Source organism: Eulemur rufifrons, chromosome 16 (assembly GCF_041146395.1).
Source record: "Eulemur rufifrons isolate Redbay chromosome 16, OSU_ERuf_1, whole genome shotgun sequence".
NCBI lineage: Eukaryota > Metazoa > Chordata > Mammalia > Primates > Lemuridae > Eulemur > Eulemur rufifrons.
Window position 1 is genome coordinate 16,939,357 of NC_090998.1, and position 15,787 is coordinate 16,955,143.

Genomic DNA, 15,787 nt, shown 5'->3' on the forward strand with positions numbered 1-15,787 from the left:
CAAAGTTTGAGTTCAAGTTCAAGAAGAGTTAGGAGCCCATACCCATATTTTCTCAGCACTAGCAAAAAAACAAAAACAAAAAATAAAAGAATGAAAGGAAGAAAGAAAAAGAAAAAAAAAACTACATACTCCAAACTTACCAAATTTTGTCCAAAAATTTTTAGAGTGAAAATATTAATAAAATTCATATGATAATTTTGGAGCAATTAATTAGATAATAATGATACTTAGATCATTTTAGTGTCTTATTGACTCTTCTTAGGCCACTAGTCACTCCTGATATTAAGCCAGCCAGCCATGCTACAAACATTGAAAAGTTCTTTCTCATGACTTTCTGGGATAGAGTACAATTTGTTGTCAGGTGAACTCACTTTTAGTGTTATCAGTTACTGCCTTATGGAATGTTTTTGCTCAATTTCTCGTTTTCTTAAATAATGATAATGTGAGAGAATTCTGAAACATTGACCATTAAAATCTGCTTTAAAATAATTACATTTGGGCTTCATCACGGTCATCAGGAAATTATCTGATAGAAAAGTATAATTTCATTTTTGAGCATTTAATAAATTAAACATAATTTATATGATATATATGCATAGATACATATATATATATATTTTTCCTCAAAAAAGCACCTGTTAATCCCTCTGCTGTCAGGGTAGATGGACACCCAGCCTCTCAGGCATCAGATTTCTTAAGTACGAGTCAGACGCTGTCCACTATGTCTATCAAACTGCCAAAAGACACATTCAACTATGTAGTCTTAAAGTTTCAATTCAACCGTAGAGTAAGAAGCACGATCCTCCTCACAGACAGCATTCTCTAAAGAAATCCCGGTCTAATCAAAACCCTGCCAATTTTATTCTCTCACTGTGAGTTAGGGAGCTAAGAGTTAGAAATCCATTTCTCTAAACTGCCTGTTGCATGATTGTCTCTCACCTCACTTTAGAATGTTGACATCAATCATCTTGTGGCCTCAGCAGAAACTGAGGCTACAATAAATTTATTTTCACATAGTGTGACATATATTTTATTCTTCATCTTCATTTTTGTTATTCCTTCTTTTTTTTTTTTAATTCAGCTGAAGTTCAGATGACTACTTTGATCAGATTCTGTTTGAAACCCTAAAGGAAATTTCATGAACATTGCATTTTCTTTTTAAAATTATTGATAAGAAAGTTTTTTTTTTTTTAAAAAAAATTAATTCGTTCTTCATAGCAAGATAAATTGAAAACAGTTTTAAATTTCACCTCATTCTTTTGACTTGCAGGCCTCAAAACAATGTGGAATTAATTGAGGTTTTATTATGCCTAATCTTGCAGATAAATGGCATAATAAGCTTTCCTTTTAAATGCAAATCAAATAATCACAGTTTAAGAATTTTATAGCTAGAAAAGATCATAGAGTCTATACTAACCACTCAACTTTAGGAAAAAAGACCTGAGATCTTTAAATTACTTGTTCAACATTACAAAAGTGTTTAATATTAGAATCTGTTTAGTTACAAAACTCTCTCCATTATACCATGATATTCAGTATTTGCATAAAACTGCAAATAAACATTAATCATTATTAAAAAGTATTAAATGTTTAAATTTAATGCCAGCTTTCCTAAAAGAGCCATTTAAAAGCTAAGTAATATTCAGGTGCACCAAAAATATTAGTAATTATACTTAATGAAAAACAATTGTAATCTCAATTTACAGATGTTTGATAAGGTGAATTTTCCATTTCTTAATTATTACCCTTCATATTTTGGAATATGTGTACCACGTTATTTGTCTTGGCAGGATAAAATTCCTTCTCGTGGTCCCAAATTATGTTTTTTTTCCTGCTAGTAGAGTGAATAGATGTCATTATTAGTGTTGGTGAATTTAGAAAGGTGTCTAGATGGGAATTTCCATCATGATTTGCCTGGCCTTTCTGACTCCCTTAGACCTATGCATTCACTCCGGGGCAAGAGAGGAGAAATGAGAAAACACAGGATCAGGCCTGCCACTGTGTTTCCATTAACCTGAGTGGTCCCTTCACAACCTCGGAAGTTCAGAGAGTGAATGATGGCCCAAGTGGGGCAGGACAGATCGATTCTGTAATTTTTACTCACTGTTTCTCCTCAGCTCTAACTGGCTATTGATTGGATGAGCTAGAGATGGGTAGTGCCTCTGGGACCTCAGAACGACTCAGAGGAAATTCCCTCCCTCCACTCAGCTACACCTTCAGGCTCTTGTAGTCATTCGCTTTTCAGAGGTGAGTAAAACAAAACTTAACAACAAAGTCATCTCAAGAGAAATTAATTTCATCCTCCAATGGGAAAGTGAACTCATTTTAATACTTATTTAGCTTTCAGATTCCAACTGTATGTTTAAACTAAAGAAAGCAAGCATTTCATGTAAGTGAATAAACTTTTAAAGTGGGCAGGGTTTTCTTAAGATTATTTGGTCTAATTTCACTACTTAACAGATGTGAAAACTGAAGCCCGGAAGTAATAATCCACTTACCTCAAGACTTGGAGTAACTCAGAGTAAACTTGGTTTTTTAATTCTCATTCTAGCAATCTCTATCCTTAGAAATGTTTTCTTACTTCTACCAGAGAGCCACAGGAAGACAGTCTCCATTCCTTGTTTTAGATCTATTAATGTCATTTTGTAACACCTATAATTGATGTAGCCACCAATTTCTAGTGACACCCTATGAACGTCAGACTAGAAAAATGAAAAGAAACTAGGACTTTTGACGTTGCTGGGCCGATGTACCAATGCTGAAGCTTTCCGACCTCTGGAATCTCTGTTTTCTGAGCTTAGATTTTTCTGTAAGGTTTAAGAGAATTTAGGTCAAGAATTCTTTCCATTTCAGCTTACCTAGAACCAACTAAAAAATTATTTTTCTTTTTTTTTTTTTTTTTGAGACAGAGTCTCCCTCTGTTGCCCGGGCTAGAGTGAGTGCCGTGGCGTCAGCCTAGCTCACAGCAACCTCAAACTCCTGGGCTCAAATGATCCTCCTGTCTCAATCTACAGAGTAGCTGGGACTACAGGCATGCACCACCATGCCTGGCTAAGTTTTTCTATATATATTTTTAGCTGTCCATATGATTTCTTTCTATTTTTAGTAGAGACGGGGTCTTGCTCTTGCTCAGGCTGGTCTCGAACTCCTGAGCTCCAATGATCCACCCGCCTCGGCCTCCCAGAGTGCTAGGATTACAGGCATGAGCCACCGCCTCCAGCCCTAAAAAAATTATTTTTCTTAACCTTATTCTTTCCTCTTTTTCTCCAATGCCTGAGCCATTTAGACCCTTACAAGGAATAGAGAGAACGTTGTGATTCTTAAGGAAAAAAAGAAGACACTGGCTTTACTGGTTCAAGAAATTCAAACTAGTTGTGAAGACAGCATGGTCAACTAATAACTGCTGCTGTAGCAGCGATTTCTGATCTAGATGTAGTAGCACAAGAAGGTCTTCAGGGATGAGATTCTTTGGGGATGAAAGCCTAGAGGGATTCACAATGACTTCGCCAGTTTGCAACAGAAGATCATGTGAGCAACACTACGATTTTAATAAGTTAGTAAGTTCTCCTAGGTCAGTGGTTCTCAGGTAGAGGTGATTTTGTTTCTTGGAAATTTGTCCTGCCAGGGAACATCTGGCAATATTTAGATATATTTTTTGTAGACACAACTCAGGAGAGGCGCTACTGGCAACTAGTGTGTAGAGGACAGGAATGATGCAGCATGAAATATAACAAAAATGTTATATTTCTCAAACTGAGAAAATCTATTCTAGGTCACCTGCCACTTATATGGATTTAAGTAATTCTATCACTTTGAATGAGATCTTGTATTCCACCCAACAAACAACACATTATTAATTCAGACAGAAAAAAAAATGGTTTGGAAAAAGAGTTTCAATTTTTTTTAATAGGACACTGCCAGATTTTTAATGTTTGATTTTCCTCCATCATAGAATAGATTAGAAGACATCAAAAGATTGGGGAAGGCCAGGCATGGTGGCTCACGCCTGTAATCCTAGCACTCTGGGAGGCCGAGGCGGGTGGATCGCTCGGGGTCAGGAGTTTGAGACCAGCCTGAGCAAGAGCGAGACCTCATCTCTACTAAAAATAGGAAGAAATTATCTGGCCAAGTAAAAATATATATAGAAAAAATTAGCCGGGCATGATGGTGCATGCCTGTAGTCCCACCTACTCGGGAGGCTGAGGCAGGAGGACTGCTTAAGCCCAGGAGTTTGAGGTTGCTGTGAGCTAGGCTGATGCCACGGCACTCCAGCACCAGCAACAGAGCGAGACTCTGTCTCAAAAAAAAAAAAAAAAAAAAAGATTGGGGAAAAGGTCACTCAGAGATTGAAGGCCATAATTAAAACTTGGGGACAATGGTTTGTCTCTTGGGTATTTTAATTCATTTTTTAATAACACATTTATTCTTTTTATTTATTTATTTTGGTAAATGGTAATATTGTACTTCCTTGCTCTCCTTGCAAATTGATGAACCATGTAACTAGTTCTGCCCGGTTAGCTATGGATAGATAGGGTGTAGCATTTAATTACTGGTTGGAGACTTTTCAACTCTCTTTGTGCCCTGGTACTCTGACTGGCAACCTTCTAAATAGTGGAGTTTTCATCCCCATAATGAATGTGACTTGAGCAAGCAATAATGATTTTTTTGTTTCAAGCCACTGAAACTTTGAGCTGGGTTATTTCAGCCTAATCTAGACTTTTATGACAAATATACTTATGAAAGCTTTACCATGGGTCATTTTGAGTTGCAAATGCAACTCAAAGTTGAAAAGTTAATTTAAATTAAAATTTTTTAAATCCCATTAACAGGAACTAGAAAAACTATGTCAATTTAATCCCCACTGTATATCAGGTAATGTGCCTGCTTTCATTTCATAGGTAGTTACTGATTATTAACTGTAAAATTCACCAAATGCTAGGCACTGCTACAGGAGGACACTCGAGAGGCCAAAGCTTTGCCTATTAAGGCTAAAAGCTTTAAGCTCCACTGGGTGAGAGATTTTAGCTGCTTTGTTCACTATGATTAGCCTAGCATCTACTACAGTAGTCAGCACATAGTAGGCTTTAATGAATATTTGTGGAACATATTAATAAATAAGGATTTCAACATCCCAAGTTTAGGGGACTATGAGCTACCATTGCTGAGAGGATCATTTCAGGACAATCAGTATTGTCACTATCAACTGGACGAGAGAAGGATATGTGTATTTGGGGGGTAGTTTTAATAAATAAATACTATCTCTGCAATACATCTTCTTGTGGGAGAGTGAGAGAAGCCTCAAGAGAATCTTTCCTAAAACTGAAGGTGCCTTTCCACTAATTTGGGGATATTCACCATCTGATATCAGAAAGTTTCTGAGCTGCTGGATAAATGAGAGCCTGATACTGCTGGGGCTGGGAAAGAGCAGGAGTGGGAGTGGGAGTTTGACAGAGGGTATTCCAGTGCTGCAGTCCACCTTTGGAGCTACTATGGCAAGATACTACTTTAAAAGGTGGTTATCCTATCCATGTTATCCACCCCCGAAGCATTATTAACTAAATTTGGCAAAACTGACATTAGTAGTGTGTGTGCATGCACATGTAGGAACATAGACTGAAACACATCTGGTCTCCCTTGATGGGAAATTAGATGGGTGCATTCTATTCCATTTATAATCTGAAGTACCATCAAATGTGCCCCTCGTAGATTTGCCCCACAGAGAATGACTATCAATAGTGTTACAAAGAGAAGCAGTGACAGAGTAGGGAAGGAATACAAAGTGTTTTTAAGAAGAACATTTAGTTAGATATTAAAATAAATATTAAGGCAGATAATCTGGGTCTTAGGAACTAGAAGTTTGCTCTTCTAATGGCTAAAATTATTGACGTGTTACAGAAGTGAACAGAGTTGTCATTAGGGCAAGCCCAAGACCAAGTGAGAAAGTGGGAGGTGTTGAATTGGGTGGTGTAAGTTATAGCAAAAATAAAATGATTTTATGCCTCACTCTAGAAACTTGAGAACCTTAAATAAATTAGTCTCAAAGAATGAGATACAGCCCTTGCTTATGAGATGCGTACATATAGTAGGGCGAAAAAAGACAAACATTTCAACGTGATATAAAAGCAGGGTTATGGGGATGCACTAGCTGCAGGGGAGCTCAGGGTATTTACATGGAGACTGGGGAGATGAGGGAAATTTCCTGAGAAGAGAGCACGGTGAGTACTAAAGTTTTAAGGATGAGTAAGAGTTAGCCAGGCAAAGAATGTGGGGAAGTGCATTCAGGGCAGTTAAGCAGCATGAGTTAAAGCACAGAGCTGTGAAACAGCATGGTGCATGAGAAAAACAGCAAGTCATTTGATTTTAAGTGCATAAAGTAAGAGGCAAATCAAGGCAGGAGTTAAGGTAAGAGAGTTAGATAGGTCGTGGAGGGCTATACGGTATATAACAACCACGATTTTATAGGCAACAGGGTTCCACTGAAGGGTTCCAAAGCACATAAGTAATGTGATCAGATGGAATATTAGTGGTAATTTCATGGAAGACAGATTGGAGGAAAGAAATGCTCTATGCAAACACAACAGTTTGGCACCAATTAGTAAGGGTAGAGATGAGGAGGATCTAAACTAAGGGAATGATGGTATGGTTTATGGAAAGATTATAAATGTATAAATAATTCAGTTGGGGTAAAGAAAATAAATTTGATATTATATCCTAAATTTTGTATGTGGACAATTGTTTTATGAGAGGTAGATTATACAAGGACAGGAATAATAGATGGGAAAGACAAGCTATGTCAACCTTGAGATAGGTTTGAAGATATTTAGCAGGCAATTGGACATATAAATCTGAACTTCAGTGTAGGGAGTGGTGTTGGAAATATACAAAGGAGCATCATAATGATTGGTTTGTAGTTAAAACTAGGTAAGTGGGAAAAAAGTCTTCATGGAGTGTATGTGGAGTGGAATAACCAGAGATCAATGTTGAGGGACATTTAAGGAGTGAGCAGAAGAGAAGAACCTGCTGGAGATTGACAAAGACAAGTCAAAGAAACTTGTTTCTTTCCTGATTATAAAGAAATGACTTGAATTATTGCCAGTGTTCTATTAGGTCAAGAAAAATTAAAACAAACAAACAAACAACAATGGGTGTATAATTTGGAAGTCATTAACTCTGACAAAACAGTTTCTGTGAAATGATAGAATATAAAAGTGACAGGGTATTGAAGAATGAATGGGAAGTTAGGAAAAGCTATCTTATTTCTAGAAACATGCTTGTAAAGGGAAAAGAAAAACACAATGAAAACAAGGGGCATTAAGTTAAAAATAAGTTTCTTTCTAGTTACTTTTTTCCCTTGGGAGGAGGAGTTGCTTAGATTTAGAGAGATTATACAGATTTGAAAGCTAAGGAGAAAGCCAAGAAAAAGGGAGATGGAAGATACAGAAAGAAAAGGATGTAACTGATGAACTAAAATCCTGAAAGACATTTAGAAGATAAAGACCAGATGTCTGCTCCATGACTGGGCATGAAGAGAAGTACACACTTCTCCCAGAAGGTAAGGGTGACTATAGAAAAGCTGAAGGTGAGGGGACAGAGAAGCAAATAATTCATGTTTCACGAATTCAAATTTCCTAATAATACAGATGTTTGACTAGTAAAAGTAAGAATGAGGGAGTGGAGAGGCCTTGGGGATAAAGGTGGAATAGTTGCTGAAAGAAGTGGAAAAGAGAATTGATCAAGGAAACAAATGATTGTCAAAAGATCTGAGAAACTACCTGGGATTGAATACTATAAATTAGTGGCCAGAGGAATGTTTAAATGTTGGCACTTCTCGCAGCGTTGAGCCTCTGCCTTATAGTAGAGAAGGTAGATATTGGGATCAACTGAAGATTGGAATTTTATCAGTTAGGTGTCTGTAAGGTGAGGGTGCAAAGCATTGAATTTATTGGTGAAATAATTCAGGTGATGAGCAATGGAATCCAGGCTGAAGGGAGAAGACATCAAGCCCTGGGATGTCTAGCTCAGCTAAGTGAAGAGGGTGGGGTGGAGTCAAGCAACTGGGTGTTTCTGTTAAGCTCTTCAGCAAGGGTTATGGGAGTGTGCAAGATGGGAGGTTGTGGTTAAAGAATGAGATGTCAGCATTTGAGGTTCAAATGTAGATAGATTTTAGTTTGGCTTCAATGCATGGCCCATTGGCTGTACCGGGTTACATATTTTTGTGCCCTGTTACGACAAGGAAACTGATTTGGAGAGATTAAATGATTTGTCCAAGTTTAAACAGCTAGTAAGCATGAGCACTGAGCTCTGATCCATGGTCTTTCTGAGTCCAAATTTTCTATACTTTCATTGCATCATACTGTCCTCCACAATTTAGCTTTTCAAGAAAGCCAAAGGAATGCACTTTTGCTTATACAAGTTTGTACTGTTTTAACCTGTAAAAGGATCAATATAATTTGGGTAATAAATCGTTCTATTTACTTTGTCTCAGTCTGTTTATAATTGTGAATGTTCATGCCTGGTTGCTTTGGGTTTGAGTGCTTGATTTGGGAACATCTTCAAATATGTTACTGTCCTTTTTATTTTGGAGGTATGTGGCCTAATAACATTTTGTTCATGACACAGTGTTTAGCACACTGATGAAGGTCGAATTGATTTCAGGATTATACATAATTAAGTAAGGTAGTAAGATGCCAACAGCAAGTCATTTTAGTTCAAATTATACAATGGCATAGATATGTTCATTTATATTTTTCCAAAAACCTTGTTTAACAAAATTAACCAAATGCTTTTCTTGTATAGCACCTACTGATTATTCATAAAGTTGCAAGCATCAAATTAATTAGCTTTTAGATAAATTAGCTTTTTAGATAATTAGAATGCCCCTCAGCTTAACAGCACAGGGCTGAATCAGAACTTTTACTAGTGAAAGTATGAAACTTGTTTTCCTTAGTGACAAAATATAATATTCTTAATATCAATGCTAAAATTCACATCATTTTAAATGAATTTTTTAAAAAGTCATTTCTTTAACTGGATCTCCAATTACTTTGATCAGTTTCCCAAATTTTAAATGTTCTTGCATTTTTGTTTTTGCATTAATTCCAGAATTAGCTCCTATAGTGGCACACTTCAGCAATAGGGATATTAAATATGTATTTCTTTCTTTTATCACAAGGTTAATTTTGTGACATTCTTTTATTACTTTATGATTTTGGTAGCATTTCCTTTGTACTGCACTGTCTGTTTTTTTGTTAATTTATGTGTGAGATCCCAGTAAAAATAACCCATTAGAAAAGTGTTCTCAAGCCAAGTTGCTATTTATTTATTTATTTTTGCAGAGGATTTGTAGCCAAAATGCATTCTCTAACTTAAGTAAACTTCTTCATCTTATAGATTAAATCATGTATAAAAAGAAAATGCAAAAACATGGTTAAACCTTTAAATATTAGGTCATTAAAAATCCATTCTTGCCTTCCTGCCCATTACTACATCTTTCTTCAGACCTGTCACCCATTTCATTTAAGCACTTAGCTCGCTTCTAATGAATGAATTGGCATTTCATATTACCTTATTATCCTATAAAACAAAATGCATACTCAATAGCATTAACGGTAATTTCTCATAAAGACACATTATCGATCCGGGAGCTACCTGTAAGCATTGAAAATTGCAGCCTGCACACAGAGCCTTTCACATCTGGGCCTGAAGAATTAAAGAAAAATTAAATTTGACAGCAGTAAATTCACAGGCACAATCTAGGCCCCAATTTATATGCAAAATGAAATGCTTTATGAAAATTTCTTCTATTTTCTCACGGAGATTTGGGAAAAAGATTTCACTCGATGCTTCTTTCTTTAATATGCCTCTACTTAAATATTATACTGCAGTCACTGCAGACTCTCTTTGATGTATAAATAATCAAGTTAAATTATGTGCAGCAAGGAGACTAGTGCTCTGCCATTCTTATTTTACAAAGTAATTTCTACCCTAGAGGGTCAAATTTCCCTGACAAATTCTTAATTACTATGTTGCAACAGAAGCAGAATCTATTTGTGCATAAATCCTGGGCATTCCCATGTGGCAAATAACTAATATTACCAACCATTTCACTTGGCCTGTTCACTGAACTCCATAATTAGATAATACTTTTGATGATGGTACATTTGAAGTCTTAATCCATTTAATTTTTTATGAGATTTTTTTATTTTAATAGGGATATGTTAGTGACCACTGCCTATTTAAAAATCATTAAAATTCTGTCCACAGCAGTAATAAAGATTAAAGATCACTAATATGGCATTCATAACCTTGCTGGTTTTCCAGAAATCCAGGGCTTAAGGTAAATGTTAAAGGTCATTTAATATGTTAGTCACTAATTATAATCCTGAGTAATAGGTTCCTTTTCTAATTATCATGGTATAAAAGTTCTATTGTTTGGGTCTGTGCTTCTGATTTTCATATTTAGCTTTTTTGGTAATGAGTAATCCTGGAATTAAGCTCCCAAACATTGATGAAAGTAGGTAATGCTTGATGATTAACTGGATAAAAGCTTATATTTGAATGCAGTATGATATCTTCCCTTGAAGTTACTTACAAAAGATGCAGCACTTTTTTCTAGGACCAAGTTCAGGATAAAGGTCATTGTAAGATTAATGCATCCATATTTTAATATCAAATTATGATAAATTTGACAACAGCCTTTCGGTATTCCTGCCAAAACATTAAGAAGAAAGCTTAAACAACCTGAAAAAACAGGAAGACATGTCTAAAAAGTGGACTAGATTTTGTCCGTCTTTTAATCTAATAAAAAAAGTACAGATTTATCTAATTCACTTGGCAATAAATTGCTCACTCCTTGTTTAAACATACATACATACAGAGGCATATACATAGATCGTGCAAGCTGGAATAGCTGCCTGAGGAAACACTAGCTCCCTCCTCCTCTAATATCCCAGGCTCATGATAAGCTAAAGCCATGCTGGACTAATTATAACTCATCAGTATTTTGGGTAGTACTCGTCAACAAATTCAGACTCTCTTGCCATTTTCCATTTAGTTATACAATGATTTTGAAATTATTGTATATCATATACCCATAAAATGTTCACATTTTGAATTATTTCATTAACATATGTTTTTCTATGTTTTAAAAATAATTTGCATTTCTTACCTCTTCAGTCTTATTCACTCGTAGGTACTTCAATCTTTGCATTTCTCTTTGCAGAAAATCTTTTGACAAGTCGCTAATACAATGTCAATTATGTCTTAGATTGTTAGAACCTTTAAAGAAACTTACAGATATTTTAAAAGAGCCCTGTCAGTAGATACACCTTGATTAATTAATTCATAATTGTTTATTGATCATTTGCTGTGTTACAGACACAACGATTCTTGCTATCATGAACTTGTATAATATTTTACTAACAGGAGGCATACAATAGATGAAATAAATAAAGCTATATATTATATACATATGTATATGTATACACACATATGTATGTGTGTGTGTAATGTGTGTGTGTGTATATATAATGTTAAAAGTTTAAAAGTATTACAAGCAAAAGTAAAACACAGGAGGAATACAAGAATTGATGATTAGGATTCAGGAAGAGGGTTGTTATTTTAATTTAAGTAAGAGTACAAGGACTCATTGAGAGAGTGGTGCTTGACCAAAGATTGGTAAAGGTGACTCAGATACATCACATATCCCAGGAAGAGCAAACAATGGGTATAAAGACTCTGAGGCAGGAGCATGCTTGGCTGGATTGAGGAACAATGAAAATAAGTATGGTTGGAAAGAAGTGAATGAAAGGTAGACTATTAGGGTATTTGTTCACAAAAGGATTCGGGTCCAGTTATGTATGGCCTTTATGCTTTTGTAGAAACTTTAACTTTTTTACATTTGTGATATGGAGGCCATATGCATATTTCATGCGTTTAAAAATGATAACTCTGTCTTCTAGATTGAAAATCTGCTAACAGGGTTACAGAGGTGAAGCAAGGAGGCCACTTAAGGAGCTTTAAAGATCATTTAATAAAAAGATCATTGTGTATTGGATCAGGGTATCATTCTGCATATTGACAGTCAAATTTTATATGATTTTAAGTTAAAGCCAGAAATTTGATAACTGATCAGATATGTGTTGTCAATAATGCCACTAGAATTTTGGATTCTAGTAACATGGATCTCATTTGTAAACTCAATAAAAGCATTTCCAGTTTATTCTGGAGTCAAGTGCCTTAATGAAGTAGATTGAAGAAAAAATGGGAAGAGAGAAGTTTTACTGTTAAAGGTAAGGAGAAAATGGAATAGCAGCTAAAGGAAAATACAGGCTTAGGAAGTCGTATTTTTAAGATGGAAGAAATTGCAGCATATATGCACAAGGTATATACTGATCCAGTAGAGAGAGAATATTAATGCTCACTTGGCATTAATGTTTATGAATTTACACTGAGACAATAAGGCACATCCAGGTTCAGACCATCCCAAGTAGTTTTATGTGGAGAGTGCAATTTTACTATGGTTAGAGTTATGCCAGGAGAGAGTTACAAAGAAAAAAAAGCCCCAAAGTTGACAGTGTTTGCACACAAAAGATATAATGTTGGAATGTAATGTTTAGACAGGGCAAGGATACTAGTGAGGGTAGGACATTGCACATACATAGGTATTGTATATATCTATCCTAGCTATTCCCATATCCTTGGGGGCATGGGATACACAAATGCATAAATCAATGATCTTTTACAAAAGTATGGTTTGCTTAGAAGGAGGAACATAATAGGACTGGGGAAACTATGAGAACTCATAAAATTGAGGGTAGAAGCACAGTGGTAAACAACGAAAAAAGGGAAAACTAGAGAAACAACTATGAGTGCCATGACAGACTCCCCAGAGAGATGAAAACTATGAGTTAAGCATTAAATTGTGAATTGAGATCACAAAACTAGCACAAAGGCAAGCTATAGTTGATATTGGAGGTTGGGTTTACACAGGGATGGCTCAACGTGCGTGTGACCTGTGCAGGTGCATGGGACCCCATGCTGAGACTGACCTCATAATTGGTTTAATGTTCTGCTGCTGTGGTCATGAGACTTTTAATAACTTTTGACTAAGGGTATTTTGTGGTGTCCTGCAGAGGGTAGGATCAACCCCCTACTCAAAATTGATTTGGACACTGACATATGCACCAACAAAGTCTGAAAAGATGCTGCACACATAATGAAGGTGTCTAGAGAGAGTGGTAGGCTCCCAAGCAGGTTCAAAATGGCTTGAGTGAATGAGAGGAAAATGGCTTTTGTTCTTGCTGTGGTTGAGACAAGCCTGGATGAGAGTCTCTGCATAGAAGCTGGTTTGATCTTCCTGCCTCATTTGATCCTCCTGCCTCATTTGATCCTCCCCATATGGTAATAAGGAAGGGAATGAGAGCTTTCTTATGGCTTGTTCCACTATTGGGCTTGAAAGCTGTGAATAATTAAACATCAAATATGCAGTCAGACACTTTATGAAGAAGAGTCGCTGGGATTCCTTCTTGCACTGACCTCGCAAACTATGTAGTTGATCCTGGTTTTATGGAAGCAGATACTAAGGCACAGTTTTGGGTGCAAAAATGTTTATTAGGGATTAACTACCATGAGGAAAAGCAAAATGGAAAGAGGTCAAACTGCCATACAGACCCAAGAACACTATTACCTATCATCAACATTGCATATATGGGGCAATATGCCCACACTTTTATATTCCCATGTGCTCCTTCATGAATGTGGAACTGCACACTCCTCCAAGCAGGGGGTGGGAGGGGTAAATTCTTCTCTGAAGGGGGATCTGGGAAGGCTCATGTCTCTATCTACCAGAGTTGAGTAACTATTCCATTTCTTGATAGTTGCCCTAGGTTTTGATCATCAGTAGAAAAACAATACAGTTTTAAAGTTGTCAAGGTATATTTCTTACTCTTTCAGTGTCCTAACAAGGGGTTCTTGATATCTTATATAAGATATGAACATTTTATTTTTCTCAAATTACATGAAGTAGTGTGCTTTCTATTTAACTGTGTCTTGTTTTCATAATGTCATTTAAGGGCTTTCACAGAGCTTTTTGAGGCTAAATCTATGTGCATTGAACATTCTCTGTAGCTCAGAATTTCTTATACTCATATTACAAATAAAAGTATAAAGAAAGTTTGAATCCTTACTCAGGTCACCGGTGGTAAAATGGGATCACAATTTTGTTAGAACATATAGCAATTCAAGTCCCTCAAGTACATATAGCACAGGACTTTAGTTCAGGGTTAAAACTCTTTTTTAGTGAGTGGGAAATGACATAAACAAACTCCAGGTTTGAATAATGAAAGTCTAAAACTTGCTTCAAATTCTCTTGTAAATCAGGCTATGCAATCTTACGATGTTTCTGGAAGTCTGAAGAGAAAGATCCATTTCATCATAATATATAATATTGTCTATATTTCTTTCAGGTTTCCACTTTTAAATTGAAGTCTTAAGATAGGGTCAGATGCTTAAAGTTTCAGTGTTTTCATCACTTCAAGTTCTGCAGTTGTTCTTTTATTTTTTTTCAATAATGTTTAGTTGCACAGGCAAACCCTGCCCCAATTTTACAGGGAGAGATTTGTCGTCCCTCATTTTTGAAATAGCAAAAAATACAATTAGACATAAAAAGTGTGTATATTTGTATTTATGTGAGATTAGAAATGCTAAATAAAACTGTATATACACCCTTGATAGGGATCTCTAATAGGAAAATGATCATTTTAGAATCTGATCTTAAATCTGTTTTTCTGTTTATGTTTTGGTTATTTTAAAACTTATAAAAACAAAAAAAACCTTCAGTTCACTGATATTTTGAAATAAGCTAAGATCTTATTTGGGTATCCAACACCACAGTTCGGGGACATTTGACAATGTCAAGAAAAAACAAAAACAAAACACAATTTACCATTTTTTTCAATTCTTCTTTCTTTTTTCTCTCTGTTACTGTTACTGAACCCAAAAGGGGTGCTCTAATTAATTTGTTCAAGTACAGGTCTAATGAGGGCCTCAGGAAGAAGGACTTTTCCTTCAATTATAAGCCATTTTTGGTCATTATATTTAACAAACCCCATTCTTTAGCCCTTTCTAAATCCAAAGCTTTTATCAAAATGTCCCAAGACAACAAATGCTGGTGTGGATGTGCAGACGTAGGAGCACTCATACACTGCTGGTGGGACTGCAAACTAGTACAACCGCTATGGAATGTAATATGGAGATACCTGAAAGAACTAAAAGCAGAACTACCATTTGATTCAGCAATCCCACTACTGAGTATTTACCCAAAGGAAAAAAAAGACATATTATAAAAAGACACTTCACTTGAATGTTCATAGCAACACAATTCACAATTGCAAATATGTGGAAACAACTCAAGTGCCCATCAATACATGAATGGATTAATAAAATGTGGTATATATACACCATGGAGTGCTACTCAGCCAAGAAAAAAAAATGGTGAACTATCACCTCGTGTATTATCCTGGGTGGAGCTGAAGCCCATTCTTCTAAGTGAAATATCACAAGAAGGGAAAAACAAGCACCAGTTTACTCACCATTAAATTGGTATTAATTGATAAAAACTTACATGCACATATGGAGGTAACATCCATTGGGTGTCTGGCAGGTGGGAGAGGGGAGGAAGGGATGGGTATGTTGGATTTTACCTTTAGCTCCATCTTTTGCATTCCAACTGGAGTCATGACTAGGGACCGCCAGAATAACCCCAGTGCTCACCCTGTCATTCGGGTCT